Raw genomic sequence first — 10,526 nt, forward strand, 5'->3', positions numbered from 1 at the left:
GCCCTATGACCAAGGGGTCGTTTGCCGATAGTGGGCGGGTAGCCCTAAAGCGGCGGATAGCAACGGTGGATTCTGCACTTACAGACGGTGTGGATGTCAATACAATTTGTAAACCCTTGCGCAAGAGACGAAACATTGATTATTTGCCTATGGAATCCCCCTTGGTGATTGATATTGTTGATGACGACATTCCTCAACCATTAGAGGGAATGAAAAAGGGGGCAACTAAACTGCCCTGTCGGCCAGAAAGAGGAGCGAAAGGCACAAATTTAGGTTCTTATTCATCACCTATCTTGGGTGAAGTTTTCTTTGATGTTGGTCCTTCGTCATTGGGTGCTCCCGGTGTGTATCTCCCCGAGTAGAATCTCACCCACGGGTCCCTGTTGAAGGAATAGGCCAGTGCTCGCACGTGGTGTTGTCATGCATTTCCTCCGGCTACTTTGGAATCACTAAACCTCCTTTCTTACTCCCACATGTCAAGCGACCTTCAGTACTCCATAGCTGATGTTGCTCCTTACTTGGTGGTTGTAGTCGGTCGTCTTCTTTATATTGGAGCCGACTTGGCGGATTTGGCCATGGTCAAGGCTGAACATGACGAATTTACAGAGAAGGTATGGCTTTTCGAAGAGGAAATATGCAAATTTAATGAGCGCTATTCTGTGTTAGCTAGAGATAATTCCACCATCGAGGATCAAATGGTGACCATAGATAGGGAAGTGGATTGCCTATCTCAATAGGCGCAACGTTTGGAGGCGGAGAAGGAAACATATGAAGGGTACTTTAGATAGTAGAGAGAACGTATGGCAATTAAGGCATTGAAAAGGATAACCTTATAGGAAAGCTTATCCTGGGTCCTCCAGAAGGGGGGGGGGGTCCTTGAGGTGGATCGTGTCATTGAAAATGACAAGTTTTCCCTTGGGATTTGATGCGTAAAAGCTGCGTGTGTGGCTGCAGGTATGGTATGCAGTAAGGATGTGGAACAAAAGCAATTGGCTGCTAGGAAGTTTTCCCTTGGGATTTGATGTGTAAAAGCTGTGTGTGATGCATGATTCTATAAAGTCCTTCACTGAAACGAACTTCGCGTCATACCTTTGCTTGGGAAAGTTAGACCTTACCGGCCTTTGTGAGTTGTGTTGTGATTCCGACTCCGACAGGCCTACCTTGGTTTCCAGTGGTTCGTGTCTGTGACTGGAGTGTGTGTTATTATTTAGTTTGCTTATCATGGGATTTGATGTTGCTTAAAGCTTGCTCGCCTTGGTCTCCAGTGGTTTGTGTCTGTCACTGGAGTATATGTTTCCCCAAGGTTTTAGCCATTTTATTAGGTTTTCTTAGCTTGTGTGTTGTGGGGCTCATGCTTGTTTAAGGTCCCTTAGTCACGTGCCTGGAGCTTGCACTCGAAGTTCGCAACTACTCTCTCTTTGAGTCATGGACCTATTCTTTTTAGGATGAGGTTTTTTGGCTAACCTTCGGTTATAAACTCTAACTAATTCATTCTATTAGGGTTCCTTTTTAGCTAAGGTTTTTTGGTTACCCTTCCAGGACCTAGTTCTATGTCCTGGGACAGATAGTGTTATACTCCAGGCTTAGCCGTGTAATTGGAGTCAAGGTTGTCACCTCAAGGCTTCTGAACTTAGGTATTATATTTTATGTGTAAAGGGAAAGTTTGTGATCCTTTGAAACCTTTATTCATGTCATTCTAAAAAGTTATGGCCCTTTGTGCTTAATTGACATGTTTAGGGAAAGGTTATGGGCCTTTGAAGCCTATGGTTGCATTCTTGCAATAATTTTGCTCAAATGATATGTGATATTGAGCTCGAATAAAAAAACATCTTAATAGTTTTTTATATTTTAAAGAATGGTCATCTACTATCACTTTATTGATAATTTTCTAAAAAGTAATCAACATTATTTAGTGAGGCTTGAAAAATGACTATGCTATGGTGTTTGCTAAAGCCTAACCCTTAGTCTTACCGTTAGGATATGAATATTTGTTTGGGGCCTTGCCACATTGCCTTGGGTCCTCGCTCTACGAGTAGAAGTGGTGCAGGTTATGCGCATTCCACATTCGGGGAATCGACCTCCCACCTTGTTCTTCTAGGGTGTAGGATTTATTTCGGTGTACCCCTACAACATTGTATGGTCCTTCCTAAAAAATGCTCAACATCCTTTATGGATCTGAGTGAATGGAATCGTTCTTTCTTAGTACCCACTCTCCTACTTTGATGTTTTTCACCCACACTCACCGATTGTAAAAAATTTTGGTATGAGATTTGTAGGTTGCTTGACGGAGTTGGACAACTTCACATTTTTCATCGAGCACGTCTAAATCCTAACGTCTTTCCACCTTGTTGGTGTTTGCATCGAAATCCGTCACTCGTAATGATTTAATCAATATTTTGAGTGGGAGCATGGCCTCCGTGCCAAACGTCACACTGAAAGGGATTTCCCCCGTACTGCACCTTGAGTTGGTACGGTATGATCAAGGCACCTTTGGTAGCTCCTCGACCCAAGCTCCTTTTGATCTAATCAGGCGCTCGAGCCTATTAGAAAAAGTCTTGTTTGATATCTTGGTCTGGTCATTGACTTGGGGATGTGAGACTAAGGTGAAATGGCGATGGATTCGTTTTTCATCTCACCATTCTTTAAACGGGCTGCCTTCAAATTGAGTTCCATTGTTACTTATTAGGACTCTGGGGGTGCCGAATCTTGTCAGGGTGTTCTTCCAAATAAATTTAATCATTTGCTTGCCCGTTACTATGACCAATGGATCAGCTTCGACCCATTTGGTGAAATATTTGACGATGACCAACAATCATTTGAGCCCTCCTTGGGCAGCTGGGAACGGTCCCACGATGTTTATGCCCCACTGATCGAAATGAGAAGGATTGTTGATGCTGGTTAAGGTTGCAGTGGGCTGGTTTTGGCAGGGGGCGAACACCTGGCACTTCGGAAACTTCGATGGGAGTTTTGTTGCGTCCTTGTATATGTTGGTCCAATATACTCCTATGAGGAGTATTTTCTCGGTGAGTGCTTGTGCACCTTTGCGCGCCCCAACTTCGCCTACATGGCTTTCCTCCAAAAGTGTTTGTCCTTCCATGCAGGATATATACATGTGACCCATGGTGCCAGGTATCCTCTTTTATACATATGTGCCCCCTTTACTACGAATTATGGGACCTTGGTTTTGACTTACCTTGCCTCTTCGGGGTCGTCTAGGAGGAACCCATGCTAGAGGTCATCTAAGAATGGTTTGGTCCAATCCGAGGTTTTTTTCAATACTATCGACCTGTTTGTAGTTGATACTACTCTCTCCGAGGACTTCTACCAGCACTTTCTTGGTCAGATGGTCTAAGGATGTCGAGGCTAATTTTCGCTAGGGCATTATCTCTTGTGTTCACCCACCAGGGAATCTGCTTGATCTTGAAGCTTTTGAATGTGTGCGTTAACTTCCATTTTGCATCTAGGTATCTTCGCATCCTCTAGTCTTTGGCTTCATAGGTGTCATTGACCTGGTTGGTTACAATCAAAGAGTCGCTAAAGGATGAAATGTGTCTTGATAAAACCTTCTATGCTAGGAGAATGCCAACAAGAAGTGCTTCGTATTCGACTTCATTGTTAGAGACTTGAAATTCGAATCTTAGGGCGTATGTGATTTCGGCTCCACTAGGGTTGATAAGGATCAAGCCCACCCCAGATCCTTCTTTACTCGCAGCACCATCAGTATTCAATTCCCAGACGTCCTTTCTTGCTTCCGGCTCTGATGGGTCTATCGGTTTGATTGTTAGTATGTATTTGAGCGTATCGGGGATTTCTGCTAAAAAGTCTACCAAGTCATGGGCCTTAATGTTGGCACGTGGTTGGTAGTCTATGTCATGCTCCTCTAGTTTGATGGCCTATTTCGCTAGTCGTCCTGACTTCTCTAGCCTTAACAGGACCTGCTTCACCAGGAAACTGGTTAAGATCTCAATTTTGTGTGATTGGAAGTAGCGTTGGAGACGCTTGGTTTAACATCCATAAAAATCACAACAAATTTAAACTTTTAAAAACAACCCATAGTCATCAAATGTTTACAAAATCATTGTTTCCAAATTTTTTTTATCCATATCAGAGTATTCAAAAATCATAAAACCATAACAGAGGATATGTACGGCCACGCCTTCGCCTTTCTACAATCATCTGAAGTACGTAAAACAACAACTAAAAACCATAATCCAAAGCTTAGTGAGTTCTCCACTTTTGGGCCATTGGAATGGAATTGTGAATTACACCCAATCACACCGTATTATTTATCTAGTAGGGTGATGGACTTAATGGATTAAGTCCTTAATGGGTTAAGTGAGAAACACTTAACCCTAATTGCCATTTTATGAGAAACCCTAATCTTACTTGGGCCTTGAGTTGGGCCTTTCCATTAGGCTTTGTTGATTGGGCCAATAATATGCCATCCAAGAACAATCATATGGACTAGAACATTTAGATGGGCTTTAGGGTAAAGCCCATATGAGGGGTTGGGGCCAATTTGGAAAATTGGGCCATTGATGGGCCATAATTGTGCCTAGATGATTATGAGATATTAGACCAGCAGAATGTCAAGTGTTGGACCAAGAATAAATGGGTGGGCCTTAAGGCAAGCCCATGTAGATGTCTTGGTTGATTGTTTGACTTTTGGGCCTTCAGAGCATGAGTAGGGCTTTGATCTTGGACCAGGCTATGTTAAGGGTAAATGGTCCTTTTACCCCAAGTGTGTATTTTAGAGTTATACATTGGAAACCTAAATGGTTAATTGCATTTTATTTTGATGATTGACAGTTTAAGGATCTATCAGCTAGCAACAAGACATTTATTCGCCGGACTCCAGCAGTACGAGGTGAGTTCTCTTCCAGTAGGAACGGGTCTAAGGCACCAAGGTCGTCCCGTATATGTGATACGTTAGTAGTTGAGTGTAGACGAGGCCCATATCTCATTATTATCTAAGGGGTTGTTTGATAGTTTCTGGCCGAGTAAGATCTGACTGAGTCAGAGTTTGACTGGGTCTGAAGTTTTGACTGGAACTACCTCTGATTGAAACCCTGTTGTTTGATTATGGCTCTGACTAATTATACTGAATGCTGGAAATGACTATTTTACCCTTCTCTTATATTTTCCAAATTTTGGTTGTTTTATGTCATGGTGTAATTTCAGTAGACAACATCCAAATTTCTTTGGTCATTTTTCATCAACTTCTTTTCATTTGTCTATTTTACATACTATGGACTGATGACTGTTTTTGCCTCACACCAAACTAGCAAGTGACAGCCATATTTGCAGCTTCATTCTACCCACTTTTCAATTTCTTTTGGGTTTTTACAACGCTCGACCTGCAAGTTATTTTCCATGTTTGTTGGCATCTATATATGTGTATCTTCCAAATTGTTTCAAGCTTCTGCAACAACAACAAAATTACTACTATCACTTCCAATTCTCTAAATGTAATAAAAAAAAAAAGAATTCATAGAAAACTGAATTTGAACCCATGGTAAAGGTTGTAAGAAAATAGAAACATTATACCTCTATTTGTTCTTGCAATTTCTTTTGTATTGTGCAACAATACCGAATAAACCTGGATCAAATGCAAACATAAATAAAGCCAAATACACTTAAAACAAGCAAACCAGGACACTCGTCCATATATAATTTCATGAAGATTTCAAGAACTACTGTTCAGGGAAATAAGAGGACCGATGGATTAATTACTTGGGCTTTAAGCTTCTTGGGAATCATCTCAAAAGCAAGTAGAAGAAATCAATTTCTACACATTGAACAATCAATTTCAAAGAACTGAAGAATCGATTTCAAGCATATAAAAAATCAATTTTATAGGGAGACGGGAATTGCAAACATGTTTATTAGGTCAAAACAGGAAAATTCTTACCACTCTGGAGGAGGAGCCAGGTAGGAGACCTGAAGGGACGAGGTGGGAGGCTGAAGGAATTAAGCCTTGGCAAGCGAAAGAGAAGGGCATACGAGGGAGAAGATGATTTCTATCTCGGTCAGGCTTTATTTTTTACAGGTCCCAGTCAGTCGTTCATTAGCCATTTATTGACCGAGTAAGAGCTCTAATATTGGTATCAAACAGCAAGACTAGGACCGAGTCAGATAAAATCTCTGACCGGACCTGGTCAGAATGAAATCAAACAAGGCCTAAGTATAGATATCATTCAGATTATCAGATTGCTATACTTGTTGTCTGTGTAATACCTGTATATGTTGTTAGGAGCATGATTGTGGGCGGCGCCCGTACCTCATAGTAGTTGAGTGTAGGCGGGGCCCGTATCTCATAGATAGGCGATATGGTACAGATTTATATGCTTAGTGATACTTGTTGTTTGGGTAGTACTTGTATGTACTTTTATAACTAGCTAAATGTGGGTGGGGCCCGTATTTCATAGTAGTTGAGTGTGGGCGTGGCCCGTATCTCATGATTGGTTGAGTGTGGGAGGGGCCTGTATCTCCTAGTCATCAGCGTGTGGGCGGGGCTCGTATTGTATCTCCTAGTCAGTGGAGTGTGGGCGCGACCCGTATCTCCTAGTTATCGAAGTGTGGGTGGGGCATGTATCTCCTTGAGTATGGGCAGTCTGGGATGTTTATACTCTGATATTTTGACAGTGCATACACCATCTGTTCAGTCTGGGATGTTTATACTCTGATATTTTGACAGTTTTATAATCTGAGATACACTGTTTATGATTTTTATATGATGTTCGATGACTATGGTTTTATTATTAAATTAAAACGGAATTTTTAGACTGTATTTTTGGGATGTTACAAATCAGTAGATAGGTAACCAAAGGGATTTGAGGATGGGGCGCCGCAACTTGACGTCATTTACTTTTGTCATATGTATTTGTTATCAAGTAAACAATGTTTTGGATACAATGTAAACTTCTTAATTATCAATATGATGATTGTATGACTTTGATCACTATTATTCATTATGTTATGATATTGTACATGAAATCATCCACCCTCAGAAATTTCTATCGTTCTGATTTGGGGGTGTGACACTAATCCGCCCACAATCGAAAATGGCGTCACAGCCTAGGAGGGAAAGATACCTGTGTTGTTCACGGGAAGCCGATTTCTACTTTTTGCATCCCTAATTTCTATTTAATCTCTCTGTCTCATTTTTTGGGTTCCACTATGGTATATCAGTGGCAAAATAAAATTCCATCTTCTAAATTTGCTACCTTATTTGAAAAGGGACAAAGACCTCATAAACCAAACCCCAAATACTTTGGGTAACAAATCACGTGGCGGTGGAAGACTTGTTTTTATTTATTTATTGTTTCAAGTATTGTTGGTGGTAATTACTAAGTACCATCAATTTCTTTTCCCACGTACACCTGCAACATTGAGGGACGCATATAATAGGTGGTAATTACTATTTAATCCTATCTTTTAGATTTAGTATTTTTTTTGTTTTATATATTATTTTCTTCAATGTTTCATACAATTGGACAACGTTTTTTTTGTTATAGCCAATTTGTTTGTTTTTTTTGTTTACCTTTTTTATTACATCAGAAGTTTTATTGGAAGCACCTAGCAAATTATTGAATTTTAGACTTGTGGTTTTGAAGAATATGGTTATTAATTAATTACATCAGAAGCTTTATTGGAAGCTCCTTGCAAATTAATCGATCGGATAGATCATATGTAGTTGCCAATGAAAAAGAAAGACCAGACACTTTTGAAAATCTTGCCTTACGGTATCATCATTTAAATATAACATATATAAAAATATCAATATATATATATATATATATATATATATATATATATATATATATATATATATTTGTAGAAGCATCATTCTCATAAACTTAATACGCATAATATTAACTGATAACATTGTTGCATTATGATAGAAGGAGAAGATGAAATAAAGATATTGATAATAAAGAAAAGGAAAAGGTAATGTATAATTTCACATATATGATGAAATTTTTAATATTTGAAATTTTATTATGTTTTCTTTGTGAGTTTAGGTTTTGAAAAGGTTGTCGATGTAGAAAAGAAATAAAACATGAAGAACGAGAGTATATGCTAACAGAATGTAATCTGCAAGAATGTTTATAGAGATTTTTAGCAATAATATTCTTTCAGAATGAATTTGTAAAAATATTCTTTTAGAATTGTATTGTTACATAATGTAATTCTTGTCTGATGATAGTTTCACAGAATGTCATTCTCGTAAGAATGGTTGGAATCAAGTCAACCCTAGATCATTCAAGAAGATCAAGTGCATTTTTCCATTCAAGAAGATCAAGTGCTATGTTTTCTGAGGATTTATTTCATTTTCATGACATGGTGTTACAATATGTATAATTGTATTAAAATGTATAAGACTATTATTCAGATGTCCATGAATATACAAGAATCCTATTAGTTTTGAACTAATGGTTCAGGAATTTCTAAAAGTTCATTTATTCAAAATATGTATATGTATTCTGACATTCTTCTAGAATATCATTCTAACTGAATATCATTCTGACAGAATAAAATCGAGTATAATAAAAAATACATTAAAATTAAAATTGAATTAGTTAAAAAAATTAGAATGTTTAAATAAAAATAATTAATTATCCTCAAAAACCTGGAATTTTCCTTTTTTTTTTAATTTTCTCTCAATTGACTAAAATACCCTTATAGTGAAATTAAATATTATTTTTCAATTATTTTTAATTCAACAATATTTATTAATCACTTTCTTAAAATAACTAAAATGATTGGTCTACAATCAATCATATATCCACACAATAGTTAGAATACAATAAAATAACCTATATATATATATATATATATATATATATATATATATATATATATATATGATTTCTCGAGCTAGAGAGAGGGAGATTGATTTGGAGCAGATCCGGAAGAGGAAGCCGGATGAGGTTCAGGTGGCCACAAGTTCGGGCAAAAGGCCCAAGGGGTTAGATTCGAGATCGAGGGATTACCATATCCGCGGCCGATGCGGGGGTGCGGCAGGATGCACGAGGGTGCGTGTAGGAGTGGTAGTGGTGGAGATTCGGGCTGCTTCAAGTGTGGCCGGACTGGTCATCTTAGTTGGGATTGTACTGCTACCACCACACAAAAATCAGATTTGATATGTTTCCAGTGCAGTCAGCGGGGCCACAAGAAGGCCCAGTGTCCCAGTTTGTTTTCGGCAGGACGGGTGATAGCACCTGCCCCTACAACTCTGAGGATCACAGACGGCCATCAGGGCCGAGCAGAGGCGCCTGCAGTAGGATGCAGGGCTTTTTAGATGACTACCATGGAGATGTGAGTAGCGCCGGACGTCCCAGGTATGCGACTTCTGTTTTCAGTTTCCTTCATTCATGATTATATTGTTAAGGTTCTGCATCATTATTGGTATAAGTATTTTAGAATTGTGTGGCTTGCTTGTGATTTAGTTATATGCCATCTGCATACCTTGGGTATTAAAATCGTAGTTAGGGGTCGTGCCCTATGGAAGCAGGTTACTTAGGATGCAGTAACTATAGCATGCTTATGTGGGACTCAGTAGTGTCCCGCTAGATTCAGGAAGGTTTCATCGAGTAATGGATCGGTTAGACCCCTAGCTATGGCAAGCTTGGTTCTTCAGCAGATTGATTGCGGTATAGAAGAGAAGATTGGGAATTCTTCTCAAGAATTAAGCAGTGAGGTATAAGCAGGATCACAATGGGGGAGAACCCTTCGAGTGTACAAGGGTAAGAGCACACAGATCTAGAATGAGTACGTGACCTCTAAGAAGGAAAAGAAGTAGCACAACGATTGATGGATTGAGGAGTTCAGTGTTGGGAGTTTGAGAAACTTCCCAACAATTAGTTCATGTAATCAAGATAGTTAGTATCTGGTTGGAATTTCAGTATGTAGGATCGCCTGCAGGACTCAAAAGAGTTGGAATGAGGATCTTGAGAACGGTTAGCATGGGATGCTTTCGTGTTAGTAGTCAGTGGTAGAGACAACATGTAGAGCATGGTAGAGCGGCGGGAGAGCCGCAACTTTCTCCAGCAGCAGTCAGAGGTGGAAAGTGTTGTAGGACTACGGGGTAGCCGTAGCATTCACTAGCAGTCAGTGAGTATGGAAGGTGTTGTAAGACTACGGGTAAGCCGTAGCATTCCCTAGCAGCTTAGTTAGCAGAGTTTGGGCGAGGCCCTTTCCTCCTAGTAATCTAGGTAGGAATCAGGAATGAGTAGTAGATGAGAATAGTATGCAGCTTGCCTGCATACCCCTAGAGAGGTGAGACCTTAGGAGAGACCGCTCCAGGATGTAGTTGGGTGAGGCCCATATGAGAGTAGCACTATAGGTGAGACCTGAGAGCAGGGTTGCTCAGTAGTATAGTCGGGTGAGACCCGTGGGTGACGCCCTTGAGCTTTAGTAGCACAGGTGGGACCTGGTAAGGACCTTAAGGTCGAGTTAGGGGGTCGAGGATCCCAGGACTTGTAGCGCCAGAGTGGCAGAGTAGAGGGGGTAATATTAGGTAG

The sequence above is a fragment of the Lactuca saligna genome, chromosome 4 (assembly GCF_052625555.1).
Source record: "Lactuca saligna cultivar CGN05327 chromosome 4, ASM5262555v1, whole genome shotgun sequence".
Lineage (NCBI taxonomy): Eukaryota > Viridiplantae > Streptophyta > Magnoliopsida > Asterales > Asteraceae > Lactuca > Lactuca saligna.